The 18,234-nt window shown below is 43.2% G+C and overlaps 3 long non-coding RNA genes across 3 annotated transcripts; all 3 read left to right on the plus strand.

Moving 5' to 3' along the window:
* Positions 1-10,903: 10,903 nt before the first annotated feature.
* Positions 10,904-12,319, plus strand: LOC123174159 (uncharacterized). Its single transcript, XR_006486810.1, has 4 exons — positions 10,904-10,958; positions 11,034-11,096; positions 11,613-11,686; positions 12,243-12,319. It is a non-coding gene; the product is annotated as an uncharacterized lncRNA (long non-coding RNA).
* A 544-nt stretch (positions 12,320-12,863) lies between these two features.
* Positions 12,864-14,220, plus strand: LOC123174150 (uncharacterized). The gene is made up of 3 exons (XR_006486806.1): positions 12,864-12,962; positions 13,574-13,622; positions 14,109-14,220. It is a non-coding gene; the product is annotated as an uncharacterized lncRNA (long non-coding RNA).
* An 87-nt stretch (positions 14,221-14,307) lies between these two features.
* Positions 14,308-15,900, plus strand: LOC123174170 (uncharacterized). The gene is made up of 4 exons (XR_006486819.1): positions 14,308-14,357; positions 15,068-15,166; positions 15,293-15,372; positions 15,551-15,900. It is a non-coding gene; the product is annotated as an uncharacterized lncRNA (long non-coding RNA).
* Positions 15,901-18,234: the final 2,334 nt, after the last annotated feature.

The following is an 18,234-nucleotide window of genomic DNA, read 5'->3' on the forward strand; positions in this document are numbered from 1 at the left end:
CACATCAACCTTGGAAACACTTCCAACACATATCGTCATCTCACCTTTAGCTAGTCTCCGTTTATTCCGCAGCTTTTATTTCGAGTTACTAACACTTAGCAACCGAACCGGTATCTAATACCCTGGTGCTGCTGGGAGTACTAGTAAAGTACACATTCATATGACGTATATCCAATATACTTCTGTCGACCTTTCCTGCCTTCTCATCTACCAAGTATCTAGGGTAGTACTGCTTCAGTGACCGTTCCTCTTATTACAGAAGCACTTAGTCTCGGGTTTGGGTTCAACCTTGGGATTCTTCACTAGAGCAGCAAACGACTTGCTGTTTCATGAAGTATCCCTTTTCCCTTGCCCTTCTTAAACTAGTGGTTCTACTAACCATCAACAATTGATGCTCCTTCTTGATTTCTACTCTCGCGGTGTCAAACATCGCGAATAGCTCAAGGATCATCATAACTATCCTTGATATGTTATAGTTCATCACGAAGCTCTACTAGCTTGGTGGCAGTGACTATGGAGAACTATCACTATCTCATCTGGGAGAATAACTCCCACTCGATTCAAGCGATTGTGGCACTCAGACAATCTGAGCACACGCTCAACGATTGAGCTTTTCTCCCTTAGTTTGCAGGCTTAGGAAACTTGTCAGAGGTCTCATACCTCTTGACGTGGGCACTAGTCTGAAATCCCAATTTCAGTCTTCGGAACATCTCACATGTTCTGCGACGTTTCAAAAACGTCTTGGGTGCCACAATTCTAAACCGCACTGAACTATCACGTAGTTATCAAAACGTGTATGTCAGATGTTTCGTAACATCTACAGACGACGCTGAGGTTCAGCACACCGAGCGGTGCATTAAGGACATAAGCCTTCTGTGTAGTAATGAGGACAATCCTCAGTTTACGGACCCAGTCCGCATAATTGCTACTACCAACTTTCAACTAAATTTTCTCTAGGAACATATCTAAACTAGTAGAACTTAAAGCGCAAGACATAATTCGCAAAGACCTTTTGACTATGTTCATGATAATGAAGTTCGTCTGATTAATGAACTCCCACTCAGATAGACATCCCTCTAGTCATCTAAGTGATACATGATCCGAGTCAAACTAGGCCGTGTCCGATCATCACGTGAGACGGACTAGTCATCATCGGTGAACATCTCCATGTTGATCGTATCTGCTATACGACTCATGTTCGACTTTTCGGTCTCTTGTGTTCCGAGGCCATGTCTGTACATGCTAGGCTCGTCAAGTCAACCTAAGTGTATTGCGTGTGTGCCGAGGCCATGTCTGTACATGCTAGGCTCGTCAACACCCGTTGTATTCGAACGTAAGAATCTATCACACCCGATCATCACGTGGTGCTTCGAAACGACGAACCTTCGCAACGGTGCACAGTTAGGGTGAACACTTTCTTGAAATTTTAGTGAGGGATCATCTTACTTACTACCGTCGTTCTAAGAAAATAAGATGCATAACATGATAAACATCACATGCAATCAAATAGTGACATGATATGGCCAATATCATTTTGCTCCTTTGATCTCCATCTTCGGGGCACCATGATCATCTTTGTCACCGGCATGACACCATGATCTCCATCATCATGATCTCCATCATTGTGTCTTCTTGAAGTTGTCACGCCAACGGTTACTTCTACTTCTATGGCTAACGCGCTTAGCAATAAAGTAAAGTAACTTACATGGCGTTATTCAATGACACGCAGGTCATACAAAAAATAAAGACAACTCCTATGGCTCCTGCCGGTTGTCATACTCATCGACATTCAAGTCGTGATCCCTATTACAAGAATATGATCAATCTCATACATCACATATATCATTCATCATATCTTCTGGCCATATCACATCACATAGCACTTGCTGCAAAAACAAGTTAGACGTCCTCTAATTGTTGTTGCAAGTTTTTACGTGGTTTGTATAGGTTTCTAGCAAGAACGTTTCTTACCTACGTAAGACCACAACGTGATATGCCAATTTCTATTTACCCTTCATAAGGACCCTTTTCATCGAATCCGTTCCGACTAAAGTGGGAGAGACAGACACCCGCTAGCCACCTTATGCAACTAGTGCATGTCAGTCGGTGGAACCTGTCTCACGTAAGCGTACGTGTAAGGTCGGTCCGGGCCGCTTCATCCCACAATGCCGCCGAAATAAGATAAGACTAGTAGCGGCAAGAAGAATTGACAACATCGACGCCCACAACTTCTTTGTGTTCTACTCGTGCATAGAAACTACGCATAGACCTAGCTCATGATGCCACTGTTGGGGAACGTAGCAGAAATTCAAAATTTTCTACGCATCACCAAGATCAATCTATGGAGTAATCTAGCAACAAGGGGAAGGGGAGTGAATCTACATACCCTTGTAGATCGCGATGCGGAAGCGTTGCAAGAACGCGGATGAGGGAGTCGTACTCGTAGCGATTCAGATCGCGGTTGATTCCGATCTAAGCACCGAAAGTACGGTGCCTCCGCGTTCAACACACGTGCAGCCCGGTGACGTCTCCCACGCCTTGATCCAGCAAGGAGAGAGGGAGAGGTTGGGAAGACTCCATCCAGCAGCAACACGACGGCATGGTGGTGGTGGATGAGCGTGGCAATCCCGCAGGGCTTCGCCAAGCACCGTGGGAGAGGAGGAGGAGGGAGAGGGGTAGGGCAGCACCAAAAGGAGACTTTCTCGTGTGTGTATGGCAGCCCAAACCTCAAGTATATATAGGGGGGAAGGGGGCTGCGCCCCCCTTAGGGTTTCCACCCCCAAGAGGAGGCAGCCAGCCCTAGATCCCATCAAGGGGGCGGCCAAGGGGAGGAGAGGGGGAGGCGCCCCACTAGATGGGCCCTAAGGCCCATCTGGACCTAGGGTTTGCCCCCTCCCACTCTCCCATGCGCCTTGGGCCTTGGTGGGGGGCGCACCAGCCCACCTGGGGCTGGTCCCCTCCCACACTTGGCCCACGCAGCCTTCTGGGGCTGGTGGCCCCACTTGGTGGACCCCCGGGACCCTCCCGGTGGTCCCGGTACATTACCGATTTCACCCGAAACTTTTCCGGTGACCAAAACAGGACTTCCCATATATAAATCTTTACCTCCGGACCATTCCGGAACTCCTCGTGACGTCTGGGATCTCATCCGGGACTCCGAACAACATTCGGTAACCACGTACATGCTTTCCCTATAACCCTAGCGTCATCGAACCTTAAGCGTGTAGACCCTACGGGTTCGGGAACCATGCAGACATGACCGAGACGTTCTCCGGTCAATAACCAACAGCGGGATCTGGATACCCATGTTGGCTCCCACATGTTCCACGATGATCTCATCGGATGAACCACGATGTCGGGGATTCAATCAATCCCGTATTCAATTCCCTTTGTCTAACGGTATGTTACTTGCCCGAGATTCGATCGTCGGTATCCCTATACCTTGTTCAATCTCGTTACCGGCAAGTCTCTTTACTCGTTCCGTAACTCACATCATCCCGTGATCAACTCCTTGGTCACATTGTGCACATTATGATGATGTCCTACCGAGTGGGCCCAGAGATACCTCTCTGTTTACACGGAGTGACAAATCCCAGTCTCGATTCGTGCCAACCCAACAGACACTTTCGGAGATACCCGTAGTGCACCTTTATAGCCACCCAGTTACGTTGTGACGTTTGGCACACCCAAAGCATTCCTACGGTATCCGGGAGTTGCACAATCTCATGGTCTAAGGAAGTGATACTTGACATTAGAAAAGCTCTGAGCAAACGAACTACACGATCTTGTGCTAGGCTTAGGATTGGGTCTTGTCCATCAAATCATTCTCCTAATGATGTGATCCCGTTATCAACGACATCCAATGTCCATGGTCAGGAAACCGTAACCATCTTTTGATCAACGAGCTAGTCTCCTAGAGGCTTACTAGGGACATGGTGTTGTCTATGTATCCACACATGTATCTGAGTTTCCTATCAATACAATTCTAGCATGGATAATAAACGATTATCATGAACAAGGAAATATAATAATAACCTATTTATTATTGCCTCTAGGGCATATTTCCAACAATAACCTCCAGAACAGGATTACCGTACCACTCTGGTGCGGATCTTACTCTGGTTGACCTACGAGGTTCAGTAATAACTTGATCTGAAGTTCCATGATCATCATCATTAACTTCCTCACTAATTGGTGTAGGAGTCACAGGAACAGATTTCTGTGATGAAGTACTTTCCAATAAGGGAGCAGGTATAGTTACCTCATCAAGTTCTACTTTCCTCCCACTCACTTCTTTCGAGAGAAACTCCTTCTCTAGAAAGGATCCATACTAAGCAACGAATGTCTTGCCTTCGGATCTGTGATAGAAGGTGTACCCAACTGTCTCCTTTGGGTATCCTATGAAGACACATTTCTCCGATTTGGGTTTGAGCTTATCAGGATGAAACTTTTTCACATAAGCATCGCAACCCCAAACTTTAAGAAACGACAACTTTGGTTTCTTGCCAAACCACAGTTCATAAGGCGTCGTCTCAACGGATTTTGATGGTGCCCTATTTAACGTGAATGTAGCTGTCTCTAATGCATAACCCCAAAACGATAGTGGTAGATCGGTAAGAGACATCATATATCGCACCATATCTAATAAAGTACGGTTACGATTTCGGACACACCATTACACTGTGGTGTTCCAGGTAGCGTGAGTAGTGAAACAATTTCACATTGTTTTAACTGAAGGCCAAACTCGTAACTCAAATACTCTTCTCCACGATCAGATCGTAGAAACTTTATTTTCTTGTTACGATGATTTTCCGCTTCACTCTGAAATTATATAAACTTTTCAAATGTTTCAGACTTCTGTTTCATTAAGTAGATATACCCATATCTGCTCAAATCATCTGTGAAGGTCAGAAAATAATGATACCTGCTACGAGCCTCAGTATTCATCGGACCACATACATCTGTATGTATGATTTCCAACAAATCTGTTGCTCTCTCCATAGTTCTGGAGAACGGCGTTTTAGTCATCTTGCCCATGAGGCACGGTTCACAAGCATCAAGTGATTCATAATCAGGTGATTCCAAAATCCCATCAGTATGGAGTTTCTTCATGCGCTTTACACCAATATGACCTAAATGGAAGTGCCACAAAAAAGTTGCACTATCATTATTAACTTTGCATCTTTTGGCTTCAATATTATGAATATGTGTATCACTACGATCGAGATCCAACAAACCATTTTCGTTGGTGTGTATGACCATAGAAGGTTTTTATTCATGTAAACAGAACAACAATTATTCTCTATGAATAACCATATTGCAATAAACATGATCAAATCATATTCATGCTCAACGCAAACACCAAATAACACTTATTTAGTTTCAACACTAATCCCGAAAGTATAGGGAGTGTGCGATGATGATCATATCAATCTTGGAACTACTTCCAACACACATCGTCACCTCTCCTTTTACTAGTCTCTGTTTATTCTGCAACTCCCGTTTCGAGTTACTACTCTTAGCAACTGAACCAGTATCAAATGCCGAGGGGTTGCTATAAACACTAGTAAAGTACACATCAATAACATGTATATCCAGTATACTTTTGTTCACTTTGCCATCCTTCTTATCCACCAAATACTTGGGGTAGTTCCGCTTCCAGTGACCAGTCCCTTTGCAGTAGAAGCACTTAGTCTCAGGCTTAGGTACAGACTTGGGCTTCTTCACTTGAGTAGCAACTTGCTTGTCGTTCTTCTTGAAGTTCCCCTTCTTCCCTTTGCCCTTTTCTTGAAACTAGTGGTCTCGTCAACCATCAACACTTGATGTTTTTCTTGATTTCTACCTTCGTCGATTTCAGCATCACGAAGAGCTCGGGAATTACTTTCGTCATCCCTTGCATACTGTAGTTCATCACGAAGTTCTACTAACTTGGTGATGGTGACTAGAGAATTCTGTCAATCACTATTTTATCTGGAAGATTAACTCCCACTTGATTTAAGCGATTGTAGTACCCAGACAATCTGAGCACATGCTCACTAGTTGAGCGATTCTCCTCCATCTTTTAGCTATAGAACTTGTTGGAGACTTCATATCTCTCAACTCGGGTATTTTCTTGAAATATTAACTTCAACTCCTGGAACATCTCATATGATCCATGACGTTCAAAACGTCTTTGAAGTCCCGATTCTAAGCCGTTAAGCATGGTGCACTAAACTATCAAGTAGTCATCATATTGAGCTAGCCAAACATTCATAACATCTACATCTGCTCCTGCAATAGGTCTGTCACCTAGCGGTGCATCAAGGACATAATTTTTCTGTGCAGCAATGAGGATAATCCTCAGATCACGGATCCAATCCGCATCTTTGCTACTAACATCTTTCAACATAATTTTTCTCTAGGAACATATCAAAAATAAACACAGGGAAGCAACAACGCGAGCCATTGATCTACAACATAATTTGCAAAATACCATCAGGACTAAGTTCATGATAAATTTAAGTTCAATTAATCATATTACTTAAGAACTCCCATTTAGATAGACATCCCTCTAATCATCTAAGTGATTGCGTGATCCAAAGCAACTAAACCATGTCCGATTAACACGTGAGATGGAGTAGTCTCAATGGTGAACATCACTATGTTGATCATATCTACTATATGATTCACGCTCGACCTTTCGGTCTCTGTGTTCCGAGGCCATATCTGTACATATGCTAGGCCCGTCAAGTTTAACCTGAGTATTCCGCGTGTGCAACTGTTTTGCACCCGTTGTATTTGAACGTAGAGCCTATCACACCCGATTAACACGTGGTGTCTCAGCACGAAGAACTTTCACAACGGTGCATATTCAGGGAGAACACTTTTATCTTGAAATTTTAGTGAGAGATCATCTTATAATGCTACCGTCAATCAAAGCAAAATAAGATGCATAAAGGATTAACATCACATGCAATCAATATAAGTGATATGATATGGCCATCATCATCTTGTGCTTGTGATCTCCATCTCCGAAGCACCGTGCTCGTGATCTCCATCTCCGAAGCACCGTCATGATCACCATCGTCACCGGCGCGACACCTTGATCTCCATCGTAGCATCATTGTCGTCTCGCCAACTTATTGCTTTTACGACTATCGCTACCGCTTAGTGATAAAGTAAAACTATTACATGGCGATTGCATCTCATACAATAAAGCGACAACCATATGGCTCCTGCCAGTTGCTGATAACTCGGTTACAGAACATGATCATCTCATACAACACATTATATCACATCATGTCTTGACCATATCACATCACAACATGCCCTGCAAAAACAAGTTAGACGTCCTCTACTTTGTTGTTGCATGTTTTACGTGGCTGCTACGGGCTTAGCAAGAACCGTTCTTACCTACGCATCAAAACCACAACGATAGTTTGTCAAGTTGGTGCTGTTTTAACCTTCGCAAGGACCGGGCGTAGCCACACTCGGTTCAACTAAAGTGAGAGAGACAGACACCCGCCGGTCACCTTTAAGCAACGAGTGCTCGCAACGGTGAAACCAGTCTCGCGTAAGCGTACGCATAATGTCGGTCCGGTCCGCTTCATCTCACAATACCGCTGAACCAAAGTATGACATGCTGGTAAGCAATATGACTTATATCGCCCACAACTCACTTGTGTTCTACTCGTGCATAGCATCAACGCATAAAACCAGGCTCGGATGCCACTGTTGGGGAACGTAGTAATTTCAAAAAAATTCCTACGCACACGCAAGATCATGGTGATGCATAGCAACGAGAGGGGAGAATGTTGTCCACGTACCCTCGTAGACCGAAAGCGGAAGCGTTAACACAACGCGGTTGATGTAGTCGTACGTCTTCACGATCCGACCGATCAAGTACCGAACGTACGGCACCTCCGAGTTCAGCACACGTTCAGCTCGATGACGTCCCTCGAACTTCGATCCAGCCGAGTGTTGAGGGAGAGTTTCGTCAGCACGACGGCATGGTGACGATGATGATGTTCTACCGGCGCAGGGCTTCGCCTAAGCTCCGCAACGGTATTATCGAGGTGTAATATGGTGGAGGGGGGCACCGCACACGGCTAAGAGATCTCAAGGATCAATTGTTGTGTCTCTGGGGTGCCCCCTGCCCCCGTATATAAAGGAGCAAGGGGGAGGCAGCCGGCCAAGGGGAGAGGCGCGCCAAAGGGGGGAGTCCTACTCCCACCGGGAGTAGGACTCCTTCTTTCCTTGTGGGAGTAGGAGAAGGGAAGGGGGAAGGAGAAAGAAGGAAGGGTGCGCCCCCCTTCCCTAGTCCAATTCGGACCAGACCATGGGGAGGGGTGCGGCCACCTTTTGAGGCCTTTCTCTCCTTTCCCGTATGGCCCATTAAGGCCCAATACGAATTCCCGTAACTCTCCGGTACTCCGAAAAATACCCGAATCACTCGGAACCTTTCCGAAGTCCGAATATAGTCGTCCAATATATAGATCTTTACGTCTCGACCATTTAGAGACTCCTCGTCATATCCCCGATCTCATCCGGGACTCTGAACTCCTTCGGTACATCAAAACTCAATAAAACTGTCATCGTAACGTTAAGCGTGCGGACCCTACGGGTTCGAGAACTATGTAGACATGACCGAGACACGTCTCCGGTCAATAACCAATAGCGGGACCTGGATGCCCATATTGGCTCCCACATATTCTACGAAGATCTTTATCGGTCAGACCGCATAACAACATACGTTGTTCCCTTTGTCACCGGTATGTTACTTGCCCGAGATTTGATCGTCGGTATCTCGATACCTAGTTCAATCTCGTTACCGGCAAGTCTCTTTACTCGTTCCATAACACATCATCCCGCAACTAACTCATTAGTCACAATGCTTGCAAGGCTTATAGTGATGTGCATTACCGAGTGGGCCCAGAGATACCTCTCCGACAATTGGAGTGACAAATCCTAATCTCGAAATACGCAAACCCAACAAGTACCTTTGGAGACACCTGTAGAGCACCTTTATAATCACCCATTTACGTTGTGACGTTTGGTAGCACACAAAGTGTTCCTCCGGTAAACGGGAGTTGCATAATCTCATAGTCATAGGAACATGTATAAGTCATGAAGAAAGCAATAGCAACATACTAAACGATCGAGTGCTAAGCTAACGGAATGGGTCAAGTCAATCACGTCATTCTCCTAATGAGGTGATCTCGTTAATCAAATGAAAACTTATGTCTATGGCTAGGAAACATAACCATCTTTGATTAACGAGCTAGTCAAGTAGAGGCATACTAGTGACACTCTGTTTGTCTATATATTCACACATGTATTATGTTTCCGATTAATACAATTCTAGCATGAATAATAAACATTTATCATGATACAAGGAAATAAATAATACTTTATTATTGCCTCTAGGGCATATTTCCTTCACTTTTGGTGTGAGTATGGCTGGATTATTTGCTTCTTTCATGATGAAGAAATGGCTATAGCCATGGGAGTTTCCTCTTGGCGATGATAGCCGGTGAGGTTTCTCCACCTACACTATTGACAGATATTGATTATGCATGCGTGGATATGAAATAGATGACCTACTATGATTTTACTTCCTGTTTTTTCCTTTGCTTTTCTGTTGTCACGCCAATATGTCAAGGTGTTCATGTGAACAACTCCCATGATGTGGGTAAAAGGGCAGTTTGATTGAATCATGCTTGGTTAAATGAAGTTCAGAATCTGCATCTCTAACTCTCCATCGATGATCAAGAAACTCATTCTTTGATGAATTTTTATTCACTTGCATGTGTTCCGGCATTTTTATTATGAACCTGTGACCAATATCTTTTTATGCTACTGTAGTGAGCATCATGCTAACTATTATGATGCTGTACTGAAGTGCTAATCATGTGAGTGAATATATATTAGTTGGTTTAAGCATCAATGAATATCATTTACCCCATAAACCTGCACATAATTTTCTGTGCTATTTGGTAGGTTTTTCTAATTGTATGTCATTTTATCCCAATATGATCTCTTACTTAGGTTCGTGTTGTACGGCTTGGTTGAGCTCAAGGTCAATGGATACGGCAATTGTCAGGTCTATTTACATGATTTGATTTTTTTTGTTTACTTTTTGAGAGTACCATGATTGGTATCCAGTACAAGCCTACTCTGCAATTACTTGCCTCTTTCCAAATCTCCATTTTAAATAGTTTCAAGCATCGTCTGTTCAATTTTACCGAACACCTGAACACCATATATTTGTATGGCTGCTTTTACCAGGTTCCTTCTTACAGTGATTTTAATTGCTAGATATATACATCTAGGAGAGCTGGTTGTATCTCTTTTTTCTGTTGTTATTGGAGAAGATGAAAAAAAATCCTGGTCAGATTCCTTTGTTCTCACAGTAGCTTGCAAATACAGTCATGGACTCGATAATAAACATCTCTCCTACTACAGTGTACAATATATGATTGATTTTTTACTTTGCACTATTTTACATAAGTGTGTTGTTGATGCCTTTTTATTTGGTCTTGCAGCTATTTTGTGTTTCTGGTTCTATATATATACTGGTTGGATGTTGACAAACAATTTCCATGCCTTCTTTTTCTATGGGTGTATGCTCAGGTCTTGATACTGAACCTTTTTGTCATTCGTTTTCAGATCTGGTGAACAAGATCTTATTGTGTAGATTAACTGCGGTGAATTGCAGTCAGGGTTAGAAGCAGTGGGTCATCCTCGACCTCACGCCGCCCATCTAGACAGAAGAAGATGGGTGCTGCGGGCGACGAGGCTGACGCGCCATCGTCATGTCTTCTGTGAGGGGATCCATCATGAGGAACCAGCGGACGCGATACGGGTACCCGATCCTTACTGCGGAATCACCTCTTCTTGTGGATGGTTGTTGAACAGCAGCAGTTCCATCTCCATCCCCAATGCATCCTTGCCTCATCTTGATCTGCAATGAACCAGAGGTACCAAGTCTGTCCTTACTCTTTCATGGTGAATCCATTTTTATTATCCCATGTTTGATGGTTTTCTCCTCTCAGCTCATAGAAAGAGATTTGATGTGATGATTGAGGTGGAAGGCTACCTTAACCTATGGATCAAAGGTGTGATGATGTACTTTATTATCTACAACCACACATAACACCAACTGGTCTAGGTAGAGAAGTAGGGTAGATAATGTGCATAGCTCTTTTGTCGTGGCTAATATGTATATGATTGATTAATGGCCACATGAGAGATTACCAAATAACAAAGGCCTCTGTTACTTCATATATGTGATCCTTTTAACGAGCCACAAGATGTCTGAGGAATAACATGATAGAATCTGAGTATAAATGCTAATTTTATTCTAATATTTTATCAGCTATGTTTACTCAAACAGTCCAAGAATTAGAAGAACAATTGCAATAAAGGATCTCCCCCTCTCTCTCCGCTTTAAAATATATATAACCAACCCTTCCTCTTATTAATCATATATCGCATCCTTAATGCGCCGTCCTAGCTTGTATCATTTGGGTTTATTTTTTATTTTCTTTGCACTCTACTTTATGTGTCTGGTTAAGTTAGCGAAGGTTGGGATTTCGATTTCTAACGGAATGCAAATCTTATAATCTCTGTAGATTGATCAAGAAAGACAAATTGTCTCATGCTTCAAGTACCAAGAAGATAATTTCTTGCAAGATAAGGAAAAATGGTAAGCTTCTCCATTTGTATACCCATGCTTATTTTTCGTAGAAATGATGGTTGTGTATGTTATCATGTACTCCCTCTGTTAAAAAATAGCCATAGATTAGTTTTACTCCATGGTTATGGTTTCATTGGTGAAATAAACATGGTATTTTACTGAAAAAGCATGGTATTTTATCCTGGAGTTCTAAACCCTACAATTTAGCGTGGTTATGGTTTGTTAGGTCAATCAATAGCGAAAAGTTTAGCCTGGAGCTCTACTTAGTAGAAAAATACAAAACTATTATTATTAATTGACAAAATCCCTTATTCTGCTTGGTATGTGCTTGGCTCATGTATGTTGATTCTCTTGGGCTGCGCAAGGGTGTTGTATCCGGGAGTCAAAGTTACTTGCTTTCTTCCTTACTTGTGCTTATCCAGCCCCAAGATACACTCACAGGTTGTTTGACCCTGTTTCAATTTGCCTTCTTCTTGACCAAATTGATTGTTGTTTCCCCTCCTAATCTCCGTGGATAAGTAGACCCCTTATTGCTAAATTTAGTTGCCTTCGCTTGCCCTTTAAGGTGTTGTGTCCCTTGGCGAATGTAGTGATGGACTGGTCTTTGGCACTTCTCAGTCGACCAGGTAATATACATCCTCCAGCCTTACCAGCTACATAATTTTGTGGGGTTCTCCAGTTTAATTCTTTCTAAAATTTGATAACCTGCCCAAGGTCCGGATTCACCTAGCACAACCGGAGACATGGTCGGTTGTCTGTTGGTCTAGAAACTACACAACTTCTCTGAAACCCACTAGCCAAGACAGGTGACTGCCCTTTGTCACATGCTTGAATCGATTTGGGCATAGCAATCTGGACAGGAAGTTAGTTTTAAGTGGGTGCAGGGCTCTACGCTCTCTCATCTTGGTTTTGATGGCAGGATAATCATACTCAAGTCTGCTTGTACGATGGCTCATGTGGATGCTCTGGTTGTTGGAGAGATTCTGTCTGTAGAGGATGATTTTCAGCGCTTGATCAGCTACGATGAAGAGCAATGCCTTGAAACATTTCTTTGTGGTCTCTGCACAATTTATTTCAGTGAGCACCCAGGTAATTCAGATGCTCCATTTGATTCTTGGATACTCTCGCTGCTGCTCATTTCACAACTACATCTCCTGTATAACATAAATCTGTTGTTTTGAAACATTAAGGGAGAACACTACTGATACAGTATATATTGGACACTGAATTGGTGCTCCATGGAGCAAGGGCACCAAGATTTATGCACAAATCCAAACCAAATTTGGTATAGTTTTTGGAAATTTAATTCTGGGGTATAATACCTGATTATTAGAATTCAAATAGTCTACATCTGGGATATTGCTGTTTATATCTACTTCTGCATACCATACTGCTTGTATATAAAATCAACATATATCTGCAGTCAAACAATCATTTGAAAAAGTAACTACAGTTTGGCTTTAGTACAAATATTTCACATATATGCGCTTTAGTTATATGTAATGCTTTGTTGTTCTCCAAGGTATCCTCCTATCGCTGATAGAAGTATTAGCATTTTTCTGGCAGTGCTAATGGCAGTAGCTTCATTTAGTATGGTTTGGTTTCTTACAAAGGTGAACTTCACAAATCAGTTAAAATTGGTGATCGCTTCTGGAACATACGTATACACATTCACATTATAGGTTCATCTTTGACCCTTTTAAAGATGAAAATGCCATTTCCTTTTGAGAATATCTTCAGACAACAGAATATCGTTGTCTATTTTGCTGAGAGAGAAATGATCTGATTGGACTATGGAAATCAGTGATAACAGGAGATAGTGAGATATCTCCTCTTCCTGCTACCTGTGCTCCCTGCCTACTTCCTGACATGTGCTCCCTGCCTACCTCCTCTCAGGTCGACGCCACCGTGGCAGTGTTCTTCGGCACTCGGGTCAACATAGTAGGTATAAAATTACCCTCTTCTGCACTACCAAAATCCCCTCTCCATCATTCATTGGCTTTCTCTGTTGGGTTAATTGTGAGTTAGTGTGTGATTTGATATATTATGGATTGTACAAGTGGATGCGTTGGTTTGAGCGGGGAGCCGGTTTAGGTAGCTGAGAGCACTAACATACCTTCAAATTGGAAAATGTAATTTCGTTTAGTACGCAATGATCTATTATTTTCATTGTTTCAATCGTGTGACTCTACACATGTATCCTCACAATTAGTGGAGCCTAAAAGAATATAGCGGCCGCTCGATCTGAGCTGCTCTATTTGATTGTATTTTAGTAAGACGCTGCAATTTTATAGACCATGTAAATTGATTGCTTGAGGAATGTGAGATTGTGCCCTTAATTTCTACATCCATGTTCTTGCACAGTTTTCAGATTTTGGTCTTTCATGCATGTGTTGTCGATTTTTCTAAAGCAACAAATATATTTCTGTAGGTTTCTCCTTGTCATTGACAGCATCGGTTAGCATAGGGGCAGCGGTAGCGGTCACGGTCACCCGAGGAGCACAGCCACACGGGGCTGGTCCTGCTGCCACCAGAGAAGAGCGGAGGAGGTCAATACAGGGTCGAGGAGGGGCACGGGCGAGGTTCATGCCGCACGGGAGCACGCGGCGTCCAGCAAGAGAAGGCTTCTCCTGTTCCCGTGCCGCCAGGCACCCCTCACCGCCGCCCTACTTGTCCTTCGGTGAGCCCTTATCCTCTCTTTTTCCTCCCCCAGCTCTCTTCACGTACTAACTTCCCCTCCTCCTCTGATCTGTCTATTTTTAGTGTTCCTTTATGCTCATTTTTAGTTTCTCTCTTTTTGCTTTAATTTGTTGTATGGGATAAATGGATACTTCTTAGCAAATGATCAATTGATTATTTTCTTATGACAATACTATTTTTTACATGGAACTAAAAAGAACATTGGTTTTCTGAGAAAATAAGATTAGTGAAGTCATATATTTTGTTTAAATCAAGTAAGGTAGCATACATGTAGCTTTACTTGCTATTTTTGCATCATGGATGCTGAAACCTGATGCCATGTACATCAGTGTAAGTGTGTTGCCATGACAAGCAGATGATGTGTGTCATGATGAGAGCAACGCAAGTAATGGTTGCATTAGTGTTGCATATATATCACTGATTGTGTGTATCTACTGCTCGGTTGATTGAATAATTAGTGGCTCACTAATTGAACAAACCTGGATGCTAGAATGAATTTGTGGCTCCCTAATTAAACAACCCAGGATGAATCTTTCTACAATGGAGCTAATTACACAAACCAGGATAATAAAATTAATTAGTGGTTCACTACTTAAACAAGCCAGGAGGCTAAAACTTGCTATAATGGATTTTTGAATTGCTCACTTATATATAGCTCATGTCAATTGAGGATTGCATATATTCAAGCAGGTCGTCGGTGCTCTGTTGGTTACTGGATTTTGCTTATCTGCCAGCAGACCGCACCGGAGGCCGCCGCCATATAGGGGCTGATGAGGGCATCGTGATGAGGTGAGCCTCCTTCTGCCAGTGCGGCTCCCCTTCGTGGTGCCGATTTGTCTTAGCCTCTCTCTCTCTCTCTCTCTCACACACACACACACACACACACTGATGCTCCTTCCATCTCCTGTCGTGCAGGTTGCCGCTTTTGCCATAGCAGAGGGGATCCAGCCGGCACGCTGCGTCTCCCATAAACATGCCTAATTTTATATGCAGAGGTAGCATTGATCTACTTGCCCCCTTCAAAAGGCCATATGTGTTGCTTTGTTTTACTTCTCTTTCATATCCAGTTATTTAGAAATTCCCTGCTAACCTCCTGGCACTTAAATACGATTAGGTATAATGTGAAGCATTTGCTTGACAAAGGTACCTATTGCTGGATCATTTATGTTGCAGGAATGTATCCATGAACTGGGAAACCTGTGAACTCTTTGATACGCCTTTTATGTGTTGCTTTTGGTCTTGATAGAGGTACTTGAGCCTCTTACATGCTCTTGTGTGCAATTTTTTAATTCTAAAATAGTACATTCAATTGAAGGCTAGAGAAGATTTAGTGGTTATATCATGAGTCACTACAAGCGCCTATTTATTGAAACATTTTCCCAGTTGTTTCACTACAAGCGCCTATTTATTGAAACATTTTCCCAGTTGTTTCACTACAAGCGCCTATTTATTGAATCATTTTCTTCAAACTTGCACCAGTAAATATTTGTAGCTCTTCACGTTGTCCAATCAACATGTTAGTTTTGAATGCTTTGGTGAAACCTAAGCAGTAAACTCATGGCCACACTCTCTCAAATGGTGAAACCACTTCTTATGTAACCACCACTCTTGTTATCGAGGTTCCAAATGGTTTTGCCTATATTTTTTATGTTGGTACTTCTTATGTCAAGGTAATAGATTGTGACCTCCATTTTGGTTCGGGTTAGGCTTTAATATTTGTGAGTCAATTATAGGTGTCGATTACATTGGTAAGATAGAAGCCAATTATGAAGTCTTTCTGTTTAGATATGTAGATATAGTCTTTCTGTTTGTGTATAAGATAATTGCTTTATCTATTTAGTCGATCCTTGTTGTTTTTTGAAAATAGATAGTGTCCATGATGGAGTTGAAGTTACTGTGATAATTGGTTCATCAATTTAGCTAATCCTTACTATTTAGTAAAAAAAGTTGGTCCTTTTGATTCCTGGTATCAATTTGTTTGTCCTGTAGAGTGAGTACATGAAGGAAAATACTTACCAAAACCTTTATTTTGGTGGCATGTGATATTTTTTCTTGAAAGACATGTGATATTTATCTGTTGATGCATGTGGCTTAGGTTGTTTACTTGTCAGTAACCTCTATGGAGTAACGGCCACACCTCGCCGGCGTTCCCAGAAGCATATACCTCAAGGTGCCTAGAGGTCTCAACGCCTCGGCACTGGAACCGGATCCTCTAACATCCTCAAGGAATGTCACGAAGCTAAAGTAACCGTGACATCCCTTCTTCACATTCATATGGTTAAGCCTAAAATGATTATAATTAATTTGCAAATTACAAATCTACTGTATACATTTACAAAAATAACATACAAACGAAATTATGGTGCAATAAAATTATTTTTTGATTTATTTTTGTACATGCTACAGTAAATCCGCATAGTAGTTGCTATATTAACCCTGACATCCCTTCTTCGCTTTATACACGCATTTCACTGTAGCTTCGTGACATCCCTTGAGGATGTTAGAGGATCCGCTTCCCTCGGCACCGACGCCGTCCGCAGGCCTCGACTCCAATCATATAATGGTTCCGGTGCTGCCATCACATACGCGAACACATACTGGGCACCCAACAGCCAGACAAACGCAGGGGTGGGGCACGCGGAACGTGTTCCGTCGCGCGCTCGAAGAGTCGGCCTGTATCTAATCTCTGGATACTGTACATGAAATGAAATGTACTGTCATTAAACGTTTAACGCTTTGGTCTGACTCATTTTAATAACCAAGGTAACTCCGTGAAGAGGGTTTACGGTTGGTCAACTGACTTTTAATGCAGGGCGCGTTCCGGTCAATACATATCCTTCACTATGATATGTTGCAAACACATCTTAACGGTTGTCTTCCAGAGCATAAATTAAGATCATGATGATCATAAATATATGGTTGTAAGAACAAGTCCTCATACCCGTACCTATTTTTATTATAAGTGTTTTTCCTTGCAACTTGTTTACTATCCGATCTACAAGCTGGAATTTAGTTCTCTCGCAAAATCTTGGTAGAAACCTTTGTCACAAGTGCACGTCATCTCGTGGGTTTGATAACTCATGGCCGCTCCATGAGGAAAGAGGTTGGGAACCTTTTTGCTATCCGTACCGGATCACCGAAGGGACTCATCAGCGGGCGTTACCGAAAGACCAGATGACAGTGACCCTGACCACGCCCGCAGTTCACCATTCATGGACCCTCGAGGCAATCCACCAGGGTCCGCGCCATCTGTCCAGATCAGACGACATAGAGAGTTCTACAGAGGCACCCACGACACGCCCGCACGAAACAGACGGCGTAGAGGCCCTCCTCGCTACGGAGGCGGCCAGTACAGGCACACCCGACTCGAGAGGCCGGGCATGCCATGCTGAATCTGGGGCCGGCGGATGCTAACAGGCGGCGCCGGCCTCCCATCGTGCGCGTGGCAGCATGTGAGAGGGCGCACCCGGGCACGACCGAAAAGATCACATGACGATGGCCCTAGCCGCGCCCGCGGTCCACCCTTGATGGATCCCGAGGCCATCTGCCTGGGTGTGCGCCAGCTAGACCGAATGGACGACGAGAGAGCCCGAGGGAGGCGCACGGCGCACCAACGCGAAATGGACGACGCGTAGGCCGTCCTCGCCCGTGGATGCTCCCATGAGAGGACGTAATCATAATTTTGGCCCTTTGGGGTAACTTTAGCACAAAATAAACCTAGCTCAAAATTTTAGCACGATCTGAGTTTTTTATTGCAACGTCAAGCTGCCCGATGTTGCCACAACACTAAGAAACGCCACAATTTCATGTTGGTAAACGCCACAACCCATGGTGTTTCACCTTGGAAAACGTCGATA

This window comes from Triticum aestivum, chromosome 1D (assembly GCF_018294505.1).
Source record: "Triticum aestivum cultivar Chinese Spring chromosome 1D, IWGSC CS RefSeq v2.1, whole genome shotgun sequence".
NCBI lineage: Eukaryota > Viridiplantae > Streptophyta > Magnoliopsida > Poales > Poaceae > Triticum > Triticum aestivum.